Source organism: Chenopodium album, chromosome 10 (assembly GCF_948465745.1).
Source record: "Chenopodium album chromosome 10, dcCheAlbu1.1, whole genome shotgun sequence".
NCBI lineage: Eukaryota > Viridiplantae > Streptophyta > Magnoliopsida > Caryophyllales > Amaranthaceae > Chenopodium > Chenopodium album.
Window position 1 is genome coordinate 13,152,563 of NC_137843.1, and position 17,562 is coordinate 13,170,124.

Consider the following 17,562-nt stretch of genomic DNA (forward strand, 5'->3'; position numbering starts at 1 on the left):
CTTGTTTGAACTTTTATAAAAAAAATAAGCATTATATTGTATTATGAAATGCAGAGAGTAATAAAGTTATCAGTTATGTGTATGCCAGTAAAACTTGGATATGTATTTATCAATCTAATAAAATACTATTAAAACGTAATAAAATGTCCGTCCATGCTATATTATTTAAGAAGGATTCAAATGCTAATAACTTCGCTCTAGTATTTTTAAGCTCCAACTTATACATTTTATACTATTCACATATACTCCTTCATTTTGATGATATAAAATGTGCAATGACAAGTGTGAAATCTCAACTTTACAATTACTCCTAAAAAAAAAGGAAAAACAAGTTTCCGATAAACCTTTGAAATATTTGAGACGAACTTGTTGTAAATCAGGCTATCCCTATGTTTTTATGTTTTTAGATTCATAGGAGTAAACTAGAATTTTTGGACCTGTTTCAGCTTCTAGTTGTAAGTCAACGCTTCTATTATGTGTTCTATCCCAAATTTCTTGGCAATGTACAATAATAACAATAATAATATAATAATTTTCAGAATAATTGTCTAGGAAACATCCACCTACCAGAATAATATACGGATGGTCTCTGGAAGAGGAATAATATGTAGGTATTACACTATTACGTATACACCGACGTATAAATGTACATGTATATTCCACGGCTATTTGAATTGGAGACAATACAATCTGCTTCGCACGTATTGTTGCAAAACTAATTGTGATTTTTAACAGCCCAAGTTTAGAAGTTATTGATTGATAATTATATATTAAACTAAATTATTAACCAATTTTATAATTTATAAGTTTTATTTGCATGTCTTACATTGATATATAAATAGGCATTTGCGCAATTGAAACATACAAACCAATTTGCAAACACATACATTAGCAATTTCATCCATATATAATCGTTCATAAGAAGCTAGAAAAAAAAAAAAAAAAAAAAAAAAATGAAGTTTCCAGTTACTAGTATTTTGGTTAGATTGTTAGCTTTAACCGTGCTCATCTTGGCTATAAGCCATGTGGGTCAGTCTAAAGGTTCAGGTTGGAAACAAGGAGGTTCAAAATCGAGCCATGGTCGTAAATCCTATGGTTCTACTCAAGGGCAAAAGAGCCATGGTTCCAAGGGCCGACATATGGGACGTGGAAATAACAAGCCCCCTACAAATAGTCCTACCCCAATCACTTCAAGTCCTCCTCTTAGCCCTCCTCCGAATCCTCCTAATGTTCCTCCAAGTAGTCCAACCCCTGATAGACCTTCGGGTTTGCAAGTCGGGTTTTATAAGGGTTTATGCCCTAACAAGCTAGTGGATATTGAGGCAGCTCTTTCAGCCAAAGTACAAGAACATTTTCGAAAGGATCCGACTATTCTTCCCGCCATCCTTCGTATGCAATTTCATGATTGTTTCGTACATGTAAGCCCTCAATTTTCTTATTATCTCTATTATTGCGTCAATTTTATTTTCAAAAGTGACATTATAAACAAACAGTTATTATAGCTTAATACGTAGTACCGTGTAGGTACTTATACTTACCTCATATTGCAAAATGTTATTTTTCTTTTCTCAATAAAATTAAACGATCATGCAAAAGTTTATAATGCATGTACTGATGTACGTCGTTCTCATATAAAATGCTAATTAATGTAACTTAATATTAGTAAGCCCGACCATCTCATGTCATCATAATTATAAATATGTCATTTAATGATTTTTATTTTAATTGTTTGAAGGGATGTGATGCATCAATCCTTATAAATGGACTTTCAACTGAGAAAACAGCTGGTCCCAACCTTAGTGTAAGAGGATATGAATTAATTGATGCCATGAAAGCTATAGCAGAAGCACAATGTCCGGGAGTTGTTTCGTGTGCTGACATTATTGCTATTGCTACTAAGGAGCTTATCAAACTGGTAAATTCATAAGCTTAATTATTTCCTCGAATTGTTTTATTTGCATCAATGGAAAATCAAATCTAGAGACAATTCTTATATTTGAATTTTTTTATTTTTTTTTTATTTTATCTTTTTTCATACGAATATTTTAATTAATAGTCTCTAATAATAGGGAGGTGGGCCAAACTATTCGGTACAAACAGGACGAAGAGATGGACTAGTGTCAAGAGCCCAAGATGTAAATTTGCCAAGCCCTTTTTTGACTGTCAGTGAAACCATTTCAGCATTCAACGCAAAAAAATTTACAACAGAAGAAATGGTTATTCTTTTAGGTTGCCACACAGTTGGTGTCTCAAGCTGTGCATTCTTCCAAGATAGACTTTACCAAGGTACTACCCAATTTGACCCAAATATGGATCCAACTCTTCGCAAACAACTTATGCCAACATGCCCCAAGGGCACAACAGCGAACAATTCCACATTTCTTGATCAAAATCCACAAAGCTCAAACATAGTTGACAAGTCATTCTTTGATCAAATCCTTAAGCAAAGAGGAATTCTCCCAATCGACCAAGCATTGGCTCGTGATCCTAAAACAGTTTCCTTTGTTCAACAATTCGCGCAAAGTGCTTCCTTATTCAACACAAAATTGGCTAGTGCCATGGTGAAATTACAAGCTCTTGATGTACTAACAGGCAACCAAGGAGAAATTAGAAAAACGTGCAGCAGGTTCAACTAATTAACTTCAAAGTTGCTTCTGATACTGAAATTTGATAGCTGAATTGAAGGCTGCATCATATCAAGCCCTACGTTGAGAACTTGTTGAGCTTTTTTTTTTACACTACATAAATGTAATCATATGTTCCCTTTCTTACCCAATGATCGTTCAGATTTTAATTTATTTAGTATCAAGTATTTTCGTTCTAAAATACTCTAATGCAAATTAATATTGTTTAAATTTTTAAAAATGTATCATTAAAGCTGCACGTGATTGCAATGCAAATAGAATCAAGCATTCCTTATTTTCATATCTTAACTCCAAAAGAAAAAGAAAAAAAAAAAACATTAAACTTGGGTTTCAACCAATAGTTTAAGCTTTTAGTTAGTTTTGATATATGCAAATTACCATATCCTAAACTTGGCCAAAATTCGATCTTAATCAAATAATAAATTGTTGAAATAGAAATTTTCCAAACAACAGATAAAAATATGTCACATTGAGAAATGAAGAGAGAGTTGGGACTACGTACTCCTTGATAATGACTGTCGCCTACACCTCTAAACTTCTAAAGATAGATACATGACTTATAGAATAAAACCATTAATCAGTATGACTCGAAATGATACCAACACAGCAATAAGTCTTGTATAAGGTGGCTTACATTAATTATTGTTGCTTGTAAGACGGTTAATTTAAGGGTAACTTTAACAATTTTTATAGTAAAATTAATCTTTTTAAGGGTAACTTTTAATTTGTAATGAGTTTGATTGCATTTTAATGTATAATATCTAAATATTGTGCTAATATGATTAATCTAATACATTATAAGTGTTTTAAAGGTCAAATTTAGGGTAACTGTAACCGGTCTTTAAATAACTTAATAAATCTAGAATTTGTGCCAACATAAAATCAATACGAATGAATCATGCCACTTGTAGCCCTTAATGACTCAAATAGTCAAATACATCACGTTTAGCAAGACTAGAATCACCCAAACGTCAAAACAAGGCTATGGAGGCAACTTCTCTAGTAGGTCAGTATTTCTCTCTCCTTTTTCGTTTATTTTATATCAAGTTCGAACTTTTAATGATTTTCTAATCTAGATTTTTTAAATTTGGGTCATTATTATTCGAATTTAATAATTCATAAACCCTAATTATGTTGCTAGTTGTTTTTTTTTTTAGTTAAAAGGAACTAATATGTGTTGCTAGTTTCTGTATATTCTATTTTAAGATTTGATATTTTAAAATAAACTAGTTTCGTATTCCAAAGGTTACAATTTCTGCTTTTAATTATTACTTCCTCCGTCCCTTAATACAAAGCTTCTTTTGATTTTTGCATGGGAATTAAAAAAGTTGTAAATTTTGTAAAACTAATGATTAAAAGTACATATGTGCATGTGGGGTTAGAAAGATATAGAAAGAAAAAAAAAAAGTAGTTGAGAATAATAGAAGAGATAGAGAGAGAAAGTGTTAGAAATTGATGTTAAAAGTACAAAAAAGTAAAGGAAAAAATATGACAACTTATAAAAAGAGGGTAATAATGTCAAAAAATACAACCTTTAAATAGAAATAGGCATTATATTTTGATTTACCTAAAAAGGAAATGAGGCTTTGTATTAAGGGACGGAGCGAGTATCAATTTTGTAGATTAAATTAAATTATGTGATACATGATTGAGGAAACTATGATTTAGGGTTGTATCTAATTTTCATTTAGAGTGGATTATTCTAATAAAGATAAGGAAAATTTGTAAATTACCACCCAAATAGGAGATCTGTTTTGAAATTACCACACGTTAAATTAAAAAAGTATTTCGATTCCCACCCTTTTTAAAAATCCGGTGGATTTTCGTTTGAGGGCTCCACCTAACGGCTATATTGACCTTTTTGACTGATTTTCCCCTATTTTTCTATTTAAAACAGCTTCCAACTTCAACTCCCATTCCCTTCACCAAATTCCACCAAATTTTCTTAGATTTTGCTACTTGTTGTTTGAAAATTAATTCCCGCAATTGCAAACACTCAATTCACAAGAAGGTATGATTCCATTTGTAATTAAATTAGGGTTCTTCGCCAACTATAATTAGGGTAAATGGGTAGATTTGGGAATTAAGGATCTGAGGGCAATTGAATTGGGTGTTTTCAATAAATTAGGGTTCTTGGGACAATTAAATTGGCGTTTTCAACAATTGAATGTCAAGAACTTCACCTATAGCTTCTAGTCCCCAAAAAACACCCAAAGATGGCGAATTTTCACACTTTTTCCCCTTCACCGGTACATGCAAGTACAGTATAACAATTACTTTGCAGAAAAACAAAACTTATTACTTTAAAAATTTTAAGGGTAGTTGAGCAATTGACAGAAAACTTAATAAGAAAGAGGGAGAAGATTGAAGATGGTTCACCAATTTATTGGAGGAATTGAATGAGGGAAGTGATAGGTAGAGTTTAAAAGAATACTGAGAGGGTTAAGTCGAGAGAAAAGAAGAAGAAAAAAAAGGAGGGAAGTTAGTTTTGTGCGGCCCTCAAACTGAAAATCCACCGAATTTTTTAAAAAAAGGCGGGAATCAAAATATTTTTTTAATTTAAGGGGTGGTAAAATAAAAAAAAATATTTAACGGGTGGTAATTTCAAAATAAGTCCACTTTTGGGTGGTAATTTACAAATTTTCCTAAAGATAATAATTATTTCCAGTAGATGCAGCTGATCTTTTGAATTTCCGTACGCAACTAGTTAGTTCGATGTTTAAGGACCCTTGTTTGGCAATTTCTATTATATATCACTACAAAAAATGATGGTTTTTGCGACCGTCTTGAACGGTCGCTGAAAATAGAAAAAACGGTCGTTGAAATTAATTGCAACCCATCAACGGTCGTAATAGGGTGATCGTTATTCACTTGGTCGCAAAAAACAATTATTACGACTGGTTGACGGTCGCAATCGTTCTATTGATTTTCAACGACCGCTACTAAAACGGTAGCAATTATTATTGATTGCGACCGTTATCGTACCGGTCGCAAATATGGACATTTGCAACGGCCATAGGTGTTCGCTAATTGTTTTAAAAAAAAATTAAAAAAAACAGAATCAGACACGACCAGCAACCACTTCCTACTGGACTGCATACTTTTACACCCTAAACCACCTTACCCACCACCACTGCCATCCCTAAATAGCCACTACCCACCACCACTGCCGCGCCCTCCCTAAACAACCACTACCCACTACCAACCCTAAACTATCCTAAACCCACAGGAATTAAAGCCACTGAAATTAAACCAACCACCAAACTTATGAATTCATCCAAAAAAAACCACAAAACTAAATCCACGACACTGCCCACTAAAATTAAAAACAAAATCAAAATTAATTAAAATCAAACCCAAATTCAAAATGAAATCAAACCCAAAATTAACATAAATCAAAACAAAAATTAATCCCAAAGTTAACAAAAAAAAAAAAATCAAAGTGGTTTTCGAACCCAAACAGAACAAAAATAAAGTAAAAAAAAATTAACATTAAAATATGGAAATTCGAATAAAAAATCAATCAATAATCTAACCAATTTCGAAAAAAAAACAAACAAAAAAATTACAAACACCAAAACATACCTCAAACTCGAATTGACTTTGAATTTGGTTTAATAAGGCCAAATTCGATTATGAAAAGCCTAGATCTAGAGTTTTCATGGTCGAATTTGACCTTAAAAACCATTAACTTGCTTAAATTACCACCACCACCTAAGAAGGGGGCCAAGAGAATTAGGAAAGTGTGGGAGATTTGCCGGACTCACCAACACCACCGAAGTTGTCGAACTTCCAAAATGAAAAGAAGAGGAAAGACTAATGCGAAGGACAGTTCTGACGTTGCTCCTCGTGAAGTGGAGAATTTTTTGCACAAAGACGGTTCTGAAATTCATTTTGAAAGCAAGCTAGATGATATGCCTTCTGCTGATAGACACAAGTTTGCAGAAGACGAAAAAGGAAATAAAACAAGAAGGAGAAAAGGGAGAAGACAAAAGACAAAGAGAAAAGGAGGGGCAGAAATTCATAGAAAGATAAGGATAAGGAAAAGGAAAAGAGGAAAGAAAAAAAATAAAGGAAAAGAGAAGAAAGATAAAGGAAAGTGGAGAGATGGAGCGGCGGTTCAATAAAATTAGGGTTAGGGTGAGTTCGACACTACTTTTATACCCTTTTTTTTAAAAAAAAAAATAATAACCCTGTTGCGACCGCTTTTGGTGGTCGCAATAGTATTATTTTTACTTAGAATTATTTTTCATAGGTATTCTATTTAAAGAAAATGATAAAATACCTTTGCGACCGTTAAATAGGGAAAAACGATCGCAAATATACGACTGCTTTAGAAACGGTCGCAAAATTGCGACTGTGTCAAAATCGGTCGCAAATTTTATATTTTGCGACCGTTTTAATGACGGTCGTAAAAAAACGGTCGCAATTTGACCGAATTTTAGTAGTGTATACGGTCAATTCGGATATAAGATAGTCATTTTGCTCACCATTGTATCAAATTCTTACAGGAAGAATTTTAGAAATTCAGAAAATATGACAATTCACGATTCTTACCTATACAATATTTACTACCTCTGTTTCACATTTTTTGCAACTTTGAAGGGTGCACGGACTTCTAGGCAAAATTTGTTTGTGAGTGTAAGATAGAGAAAGAAAAATATGAATGCATGTGATGAGGAGAGAGATAGAGAGAAATGACAACCTAAAAAGGAAAGAAAACATTAGTTGCAAATAATGTGAACCATCCATTTTTAGCAAAAGTTGCAAAAAATATGAAATGGAGGTAGTAAGTAGTTACTATCTAACTTATATTAGATGATTTTTGCCTCAAAGTTATTTATTGGTAACAAATACTAGAATCCGGCAAGATTTGCAAGAAATATATGGGATGAATGAACAATGAAGTGACTTTTTAATGGCAAGTTACGAAGTAATTACATATAAAATGAAGTGACTTTTTAATGATTGATAAAGTCTAAAACATGTTACTGGGCCTCAACCATCAGTTTAAACTTTTGGTTAAATTGGTCTTTTTATACGGTATCGGAGCCAACGTGACATAGAGGTCACGGGTTCCAATCTCATCCACCCCTCCTTCCAAAGTGGATTATTTCGCGCAGGGTATGCATGAGGCCCATGCTGCATCCACATTTCAAGCCCAAAGGCTCTTATTGTGAAGGGGGCCCAATTTGTTCTTCATATTTTAGCTAACATTCTTCTTTCCTTGCTTAAATTTTTTGTTTCCTTTTTTCAAATTGTCTCTCTTCACTTTTCTTTCCTATAATAATTTTAATCATAATTTTTGTCAAAATTTCGATCATAATTTTCATCCAAATTTTATTCTCCTTTGTTTTTCCTCTTTCGTTCTTCATTTTCTCTCTCCTCTGTTTTCTTTATTTTCTCTTTTGTTTCACTATTTCGATTGATTTTGTTGCTAGGTTAGTGTTTTGTTTTGTTGAATTGTATTTAGGTTTTTTAGGTTATATTCAAATGTAATTGTATTTTGTTTAATTTCTATCAATTTGAGTTACGTATGAATTTCGATTTATTATGTGGTGATTTTGTAATAAATTTTGATCAATTTGATTAGGTTTGTTAACTTGTAATTCATATGAATTGAATTTACGGCCTTCAATTATGAACATAAGAGTATTAAAGAAATAAAAAATAAAATGATTTGAAACATACGCGTTATAAGTATTAAAAATATGAACATATGCATTGAGAATATGAATATATGGATTTTAGAAAATGAACATACGCATTCAAAATATGAACATATGCATTGATTCATTTTTTGAATGCGTATAAACATTAACATTTCAGAAGGTGAACATATAAATTAAAAAAAAATGAACTTATGGATTTCAAAAAGTGAACGTATGCATTTCAGAAAGCTTACATAAGCATTCAAAATATGAACATAACCATTTAAGAAAATGAACATATGTATAAAAATATATGAACATATACAGTTTAGAAAGTGAACATAAGCATTCAATATATGAACATAGGCATAAACAGACAAAATGAGAACATATTATGAACATTAAAAATATTTTTCATATGAACAACAAATATTAAATATTATGAACATTTTAAAACATGTTATGAACATAAGTTATCCGTTTGATTTCACTTAATTTTTTAACAATTTCAATAAAAATTTCGAACAATAGAGTATCAGACAATATTCAACAAAATTAAGTGATATACATATAAATTCAAATAACATTAAGTGATATTTACATAAAATTACCATTTTTTGGGAGAATCCGTTTGATTTTTCATCTCATCTCGAATTTCCATTATTGTTGTTTTTGAGGAGAGAGAGTGAATTGTGTTAGATTGTTAGAGAGAGGAGTAATAAATTTCATTTTCTATTAAAAAGTTCAGAAATTTAGTTTTGAGTTTTTTTTAAAAAATGTAATTTTACGAAAAAAAAAGATGTTGAAAGTGATGGTTTTGTATAAATGACGGTTGGGTGGGTTGCATTTTAAAAAATCTGTTCAATTTTTTGGGTGAGTTCATTTTGGTTTGGGGCTTTTTTTAATGGGGCACACTTGAAATTGGGCTTTGTAGGTTGGTGTTGCAGCTAAAATAGATGCACAAGGATGCAGCTTAGACCAATTGGCATGATAGAGTATAAAACATATCTTTGGGTCTCAACTATCAGTTTAAGTTTTTGGTTAAGTTGGTATTCTAACATGGTATCGGAACCAGTGTGACATAGAGGTCACGGATTCGAATCTCATCCACCCATCGTTCAAAGTGGAATTAATTCGCGCCGGGTATGGAAGGGTCTGTGACAAGTTACATTACATATAGCTTATTGGTAGTAATAAAAAATGCATAAAGATCCTACCTTCTTGTTTGTTCTTCTGCACAAATTTGACACACTTGTCGCTCACCAATTGCTATATTCTATTTCTTCCACCAACATTTTCGGGCTTTCCATTCCTTACTTGCCTAAATTTGTTTATGCATATGAAATTAGCCAATCCTAGTAGCACAAAGTGCTAGAAATTTTAATTTCCAGTTGTCCAAGGCTACAGAGTCTCAAATTGAACGCTTTTAGAGTGGAGGATCTAGTTATTCGTGCTCCAGAACTACAAGAGTTAATTGTACAAGGCATTTTTTATAATTGAAAATGACTTAAGTGAATTAAGTCCGGGGTTCAGTTGCTTGCCCAATATCAGGAAGCTCGTTCTCAACGACTTTTTTTGGCCTGCGGTACTAAATCCATTTAGCTTCTCTGTATTGCATCTGCTTATTTCTCTTAAATATTGTTGTTCTGATTTACTGATTCTATGCAGTGCAGCGGAAATACGTCTGCAATACTCAATCTCCTGATTTGCCTGCAATTAAATTTGAACGATTGAAAGTGCTGGAACTTCTTCATGTATCTTTTGGTTGTCAGTATATCTTCCATATTTTTCTTTACTTAATTGAAAACTCACCAAACTTACAGCGGAGTTATTATGTTTTGGTGTGAAAAGCCAACTTTATTTTTTATATAGTAGTAAAATAAAACTTAAAATTATGTAGATGGTAAAAGCAAATAAGTTATTTTTTTGAAGGTGGTAAAAGTAAAAAAATCCTAAATTTTACTCAGTAGCTCCCATCAATCTATATGCTCAGGAACAATAGGCATATTTGTTTTGATATTTTTGGTTATTGTGGTTGCTATTGTAACAATTATTTATATATTTAAGCCTTTTTCTTCGTTTTGATGATTACTTCTGTCATTTGTTCCCTATCGAAGATCGACTTGGATTAGGAGTCTTTTCTATTTTAAAACGTAATACGTACATAATTTACTTAGTATGTGTATTCTTGTTATTGCCGCCTCCATTTTTAATACAAGATAAGTGAAATTCAAGTGAACAATAATGTGATACACACATTATGCACATTGAATTCAATTTATTGCTTCGTGTCATCAGCTTGTGGTACCTATTACTCCACGCGTCACTTGATGTTTAACCCATTTTGAGTGTTTCCAAAAGATTACCATGTATATCATACATGTATGTAGACGGTATTACGATAGATCACAACTTTACTCTTACAATAAATTGAAATAAATATCTCACAACTATACTCTCCCAATTTTATTTTTTTTTGGTATGCATCTTGAGGCTTGAACCCTTGAGGTAATTCTCATCAAATTGCTTCAGACATCACCTACAAAAATTGACAGAATTTAGATAATTGGGATTAATGGCATTGGAGTCCACTTGTCAGTCAGGTTATTCATTTTTTCATCTCTATACATCCTACCTTTACTGTATTTTTTATTTCAATTCATCAAGTTCCTAACTTTCTTCCTGCATTAAATTTCTGGGTTTTGTTTTTTAAATTACTATAACATTTTGTCTTTGCTGATTGTATAAAATGCAAATAGTTTGGGTTTTTTTTTTTTTTTTTTTTTTTTTGGATGTTTTAGGATTGATTTGTGAGACGAACTACTAATTCTCTTTGATTTCTTATAAATTAGATGTGAGTTGGATTTTAAATGGTCTATAATTTGAGTTATTTTTTTGTATTGCTATGAAATTTGATATATAAGAATTTGATAATCAATAATTTGATCATTGTTGGTGAATTGCCTGATTAATTTTGGATTTTGTTTGAAGATTAGATCATCTGCATCCGACCTGATAAATTAGAATCTCTGATCCGATATTAATTTTAGGTCGGATATCCAATCTGAAAACTTCGGGTATTGGATACCTATTCAAATATCAATTTTCGTACAAATTCTCAAATGAACCTGGTTCACACTAATTTATTGTGGACCACTAACATTAGAGACTATATGATTGTTTTATTAATAAAAAAAAGGTCACTATATTAAAATAAAAGTTATTATGTTGAAATAATAGTTAGTGTGACATTATAAAAGTTATAAGAGGTAATTTTTTTAATGAAATTTTTAATATAATGGTCAATATGAATAATAAAGATCACTATGTTAAAATTAGTTCACTATTCAACATAATGTTGTACTTTAAATTCATAGTAACATTAAGGGTCACATAAGTTTTAAAAAATATTACTATGTTAAAAATAAGGTTACTGTAATAAAATTAGGGGTCACTATGTTAAATATAATGTCAGTTACGTGCGTATAAACCTTAGGTCCACAATAATATTATTGTGGACCAGATCTACGCAAGATTCTCTGCAATTTTCGGATTTTCAAATATCCAATATTTGAAAAATATCATAAGTAAGATGGATCTCGAATATTGAATAACAGATATCTGATCCAAATATCCAAAAATAGGGTGCTTTTTAAATTTTTTTTTTAAAATGATAATTTAAAAACAAAACCAAAATTGAAAATACTTATATACTATTTCGTATATCGGGTGTGAAATTTCGGATATCGAATATACAAAACTTTTCGGATTGCAAATTTCATAGTTTTCAAATATCAGCTCTCTTCTACCTAATTTAAATTATTCAATTCACTCTAGGCGAAGGTTCAAAAGTAGGGATGACAATGTCTAGGATCTAATAATACCCGAAATCAGAATTTTTAACATGCCCATACCCGGACCGCCCTTAAGGTTTAACAGGGTTAAGATTGGGTCTAAGGTCCAATTAGGGTTGTCCTTTACCAATTTTTTTTTCCAAAATTTTAAATGTCTATTGTTAAGTGTACTTGTATGTAGTGCGTGCAAAATTAAAAAAAAAAAAAAAAAAAAAAAAAAACGATAAATGTGACATGTCGTAAAGTAATTATATAAATAATTGTTAGAATGTTAAAAAAAAAATACAAATTATTGGCATCCACGAAGTGATAAACATATTACAATTCAAAGTCTCGTAACATTAAGTGCACGTGCATCACCAGCCCAAATAAAAAATTTTAAAGTTTAATTTACAACAAAAAAAAATAATAATAAAATAAAAATAAATCAATCAAAGAGACTAGTCTATACTATATTTTAAAACAGGAACTTTTGCAAGTCATACAATGTGCCACGTGGCATTTCCCCCTAATTTCCCTACTATCCATTTGTAGTTACATATTTTTTTTAACTACGTTAAAGGAAACATTTTTATTCATGCCTTTTCATCATATAGTTTTCTATTGAATAAATGTACTCTTTCAACGCCTATTATGAATCTTAATACTCCATACTTCCATAGCCTCCAATAAATGTTACTGAAATCTTTAGTTTCTAACTCTCATCCCAAACGAAAGTCATTATAAATTAAAAATTCTATCCTTTTCCCCGTTTTTGCATGTCTCAAATTTTCTTCCTATTTTTCTAATTTGAATCATAAAACCTTACACCGCAATTAAGTTGATTTCCTTCATTCCTACAAAATACTTCTCTAATTTATATTATACAACCTTACACCACAATCGAATCGATTTTATAATTTTGTAAGATAATTTCGCCAAATTTTGTGTCGATCAGTTTCACACTTTCATCAAATTTGTCACAAAAAGGTTTGTTTTCCCTATGTTTAACTCCCTCTTTTTTTTTTCAATTTGCAATTTTACAATTTTAATTTCAATTATAAATATTGTGATAAATTAAATGATTTGTATGGAGTATTGAAAATTTATGACTAAATGATGTTACTGTTTTATAAAAATTGAATATTTGTTGGTCTTCGATTTTTTTTGGTGTTTTATAATATTAATTTTGCTAGAATTTGAAATACATTGGCGAAACAAAATTTTATTTATTTTCAGAGTTTTTTTTTTTTTTTTTTTTTTTTTTTTTTTTTTTTTTTTTTGCTTGATGTAATTTGTATTATTTAATGTTACATATGATATAATGTATTTTTTTCCTGTTAAGAATATATTGCATTACATTTACATAAATTTTTTTACATTTTAATTTACTATAAAAGAGTAATTTGTATTTACAAATGTGTTTTATTATTTTTTAGAAAAAGTTTTTAGTTAAAAAAAAATGTCTAAATAAAAAGATGATTCCGTGCATCGCACGGGTTAAATACTAGTTAATATAAATAACCAGTCTCTTAGATGCTAGTAGTATCACAACCGCAACTTTCTTCTTTATTATCTCTAACAACCGGTCTCTAAGGTTATTTTACCTTTTTTTTGTTACTATTAAGGGGGCATTTGGTTTGTAGAGTGGTATGGGTTTGGAATCAGGATTGGGGTTAAGGTAGTATTGGGTTGAAACATGATACTTAATACCATGTGTTTGGTTCCATTCTGGAATGAAATCTCTCACTATGTCCTCCTTTTATTTGATACGTAAGGGAATGGAATGGGCCAAACCCACCTTCCCCCCAAGGTTTCTAAAACCCATACCTCATGGGTTTGAGGTATGGGTTTAAAAGTCATACTTTTGACAACCAAACATATAGTATGAGTTTTAGTCATACTAAATACATACCTCGTATCTATATTCCGCGAACCATATGCCACGTAAGGTTAATGTTTGTGCTATTTGTTTATTACATGTTATTTGTAGTACTTTCGACTTGTAAGACGGGTTATTTAAGTACTATTTGACTATTTCGTTGTAGTATGAATTTTTGTGTTCTATTTATGGATTGAAATCAATTGGTTTTAATGAAATTATTTTTATGTAATATTGGATTAAAATCAATTTTGAACTAGACCCGAAAAATATTATTTTCACATGTGATCAATAATTGATGATGACTCACCATCTTGGAAATCATGAATCTGCCACTAAGTGCACAACTATAAAGTTAATATGCTTCCATGTTATTTGATTTATTGCTGATTTATTTGATTTCTAAACTTTTTCAAAGTTAATTTATTGTACAAGTCTATATGAGGGTCTATGTAGGTATGGGTCTTAAGAGTTCGTACGTAAGGTTTAGGTTTAAAAACATAATATCCAAACCTTATATTCTACCCGATGCCACCTAGTGATGTGGATCTCTCAAGACTCTCACAAGGCTCACAAGGCTCACAAGCTATAATAACATTGGATTTTCGGATTTTAATAAGAACTAAAGAAATTACACGAAAATTAAATGGATAGTACTCTAATTCTCACAAGAATAGAGGGTCTCTTCCTAGTCGCAACTAGAAGATGATCACGAGTCGCAACAAGTGATGTTTTTTTTTAACAATCAAATGAGCAACGCTCAAAAAAGATTAATTCCCAAAATAAACTCTCTTATTCTTCAACTATTATTGATATACACCCATATTTATAGGGTGACAAATCGTACAAAGATAAGATAGGAAACTAATAATTATATCTTAAAATAAGATAAAATATTAAGAATCCTAATCCTAATATATCTACTAATTATATTTTAACCAACTACTAAATCTATCCTAACATAAATAAATTAAATAAATAAATATCCTAATGGCTAAAACTCTTAAAGCATAAAAATAGGAAAAATCCTTTCAAGTGAAAGGTAAAAACCCATAGGCAAAAATCCTAATAATTAATAATAGCTAAAAGATAGTGTAGCTTTTCTTAAAATTCCATGAATTTTCAAGAATACCCATATTGGGCCCCGTTCTTTAGAGCTGCTTTGCTCTGATCTGCTCTGCTCGGCTCGGCTCTGTTTCAATCTGCTCTGCTCTGCTTCAATCTGCTCTGCTCTGCCCTGCCCTGCCCTGCCCTGCTCTGCTTAAAAATAGTACTTAAAAATAGCTGCTTCAATCTGCTCTGCTCTGCCCTGTTCTGCTCTGCCTTGCCCTCCTCTGCTCTGCTCTGCTCTGCTTCAATCTGCTCTGCTCTGCTCTGCTTTGCTCTGCTGAAATCTGCTCTGCTCTGCCCAGAAGCTCAAAAGAACAGGGCCTTAGTCTATTGCTCCCGCATCATACTCCCCTTCTTCGAAAAAAATTCGCCTCGAATTTTGTCAAATCTTGAAACATGATAACAAAACCAACACACCAAGATCGTGTAAGTGCCAAAAGGACTCACAAAACCTAAAATAATCTGATACCATTATGATGTGGATCTCTCAAGACTTTCACAAGGCTATATTAGGATAGATTTAGTAGTTGGTTAAAATATGAAAGGATTTTTCCTATTTTAAGGCTTTAAGAGTTTTAGCTATTAGGATATTTATTTATTTAATTTATTTATGTTAGGATAGATTTAGTAGTTGGTTAAAATATGATTAGTAGATATATTAGGATTAGGATTCTTAATATTTTATCTTATTTTAGGATATAATTATTAGTTTCCTCTTATCTTTGTACGATTTGTCACCCTATAAATATGAGTGTATATCAATAATAGTTTATGAATGAGAGAGTTTATTTTGGGAATTAATCTTTTCTGAGCGTTGCTTGTTTGATTGTTAATCAAAAACATCACTTGTTGCGACTCGTGATCATCTTCTAGTTGCGACTAGGAAAAGACCCTCTATTCTTGTGAGAATTAGAGTATTATCCATTTAATTTTCGTGTAATTTCTTTAGTTCTTATTAAAATCCGAAGATCCAATATTATTATAGATTGTGAGTCTTGAAAGATCCACGTCATCTAGACCCATACCCTACTCACTTACTCGGACCCATAAGTCTAGAAAATTAAGATCCATTAGGGTCCTGCACTAACTGTCATCCCTCTGCCGAAAGTTTATACGAAGTATTATGTAGGGCCAATTTCTATGACAGTAGTATTGAAATGATAATAGGTACATTGGAGTTTGGAATGATCTTAACTGATTTATGTTAGGATTTAAATAAGATAATGGGCTTTATTCTTTAGAAGGAGCTGGAAGACTTTTGTAGAAATTTTAAGATTATTCTTGGTATCATATACTCTTGAGTTTTTAGCATGGTATATATTCTTCCAAATATATCAGAAATGGAATTTTTAAACAGAAGACAACATTTTCTAGTGGCAAAAAAATATTTACGCCAACATTAATCGGTACTTGGGTGTTAACTCTATGTGCATCTGTTAGCTCGGTGCCTCCTCAATTGGCCTGATTTATGTGAAGTTTAAAGTATGTATTAGTCTTCTTAGGCTCTAAATTACAATATTTGTGTTCTGTTATAAGCTCCGATTATTACCAATTTCCATTATTCGATTTACTGATAGCTATCTGTTATTTTTGTTGCAGGAAACAGCAAGCAGCTTTGCAAACACTACTAGAAAAAGGCTGATTTCCGACGGACACAAAATTCCGTCGTAAACTGTGGAATTTCCGACGGATTTTTTTTCCGTCGTTTGTTTCCGACGGATTTTATCATTCCGTCGGAAATTTCCGACGGAAAATAAATCTGTCGGTATAAATACACTTTCCGACGGATAATTCCGTCGGAATATTAAATTTCCGACGGATTTTAATTCCGTCGGAAATTTCCGACGGATTTTTTTGTCGGAAATTTCCGACGGAATTAAAATCCGTCGGAAAAATTATTTTTCCGACGGAATATTCCGTCGGAACAAATAATTATATACAATTAAAAAAAACCCGGTCTTTTAAAAACCCCTAGGGTTTTCTCCTCCCCCAGTCATTTCACCAACCTCTTTCTCTCTCTTCAGCTTCCCTTTCTCTCTCTTCCGTTTTTCTCTTCCTCCTCCGCGTCTTCTCTTCCTCTCTCCTCCTCCGCTTCTTCTCTTCCTCTCTCCTCCTTCGTGTCTTCTCTTCCTCCATCTTCTACTTCTTCTTTCTTCACTTTCCTCATTTTTTTTTCTATTTCTTGGTGTTTTTATGGTCAAAAATCGTAATTAATGGTTTCTTTGGTGAAATTCGACCATGAAAAGTGTAGATCTATACTTTTCATGGTCGAATTTGGCCTATTTAAACCAATTTTCAAGGATTCGAAGCCATTTTCAGTAAATAAGGTATGCTTTGAGTTTTTGTGTTGATTTTGTTGTGTAAATTTTCGTTTTTTTGGTCTAATTTTCGTTTTTTGGGGGTTAATTTACGGTTTTTTTGGGTGCTTTTCGTTTTTTTGA

The 17,562-nt window shown here is 31.5% G+C and overlaps 1 pseudogene; it reads left to right on the plus strand.

Annotated features, from left to right (window-relative positions):
- The first annotated feature begins 953 nt into the window (after nucleotides 1-953).
- Nucleotides 954-2,733, plus strand: LOC145564851 (peroxidase 57 pseudogene; annotated as a pseudogene).
- The last annotated feature ends 14,829 nt before the right edge of the window (nucleotides 2,734-17,562 follow it).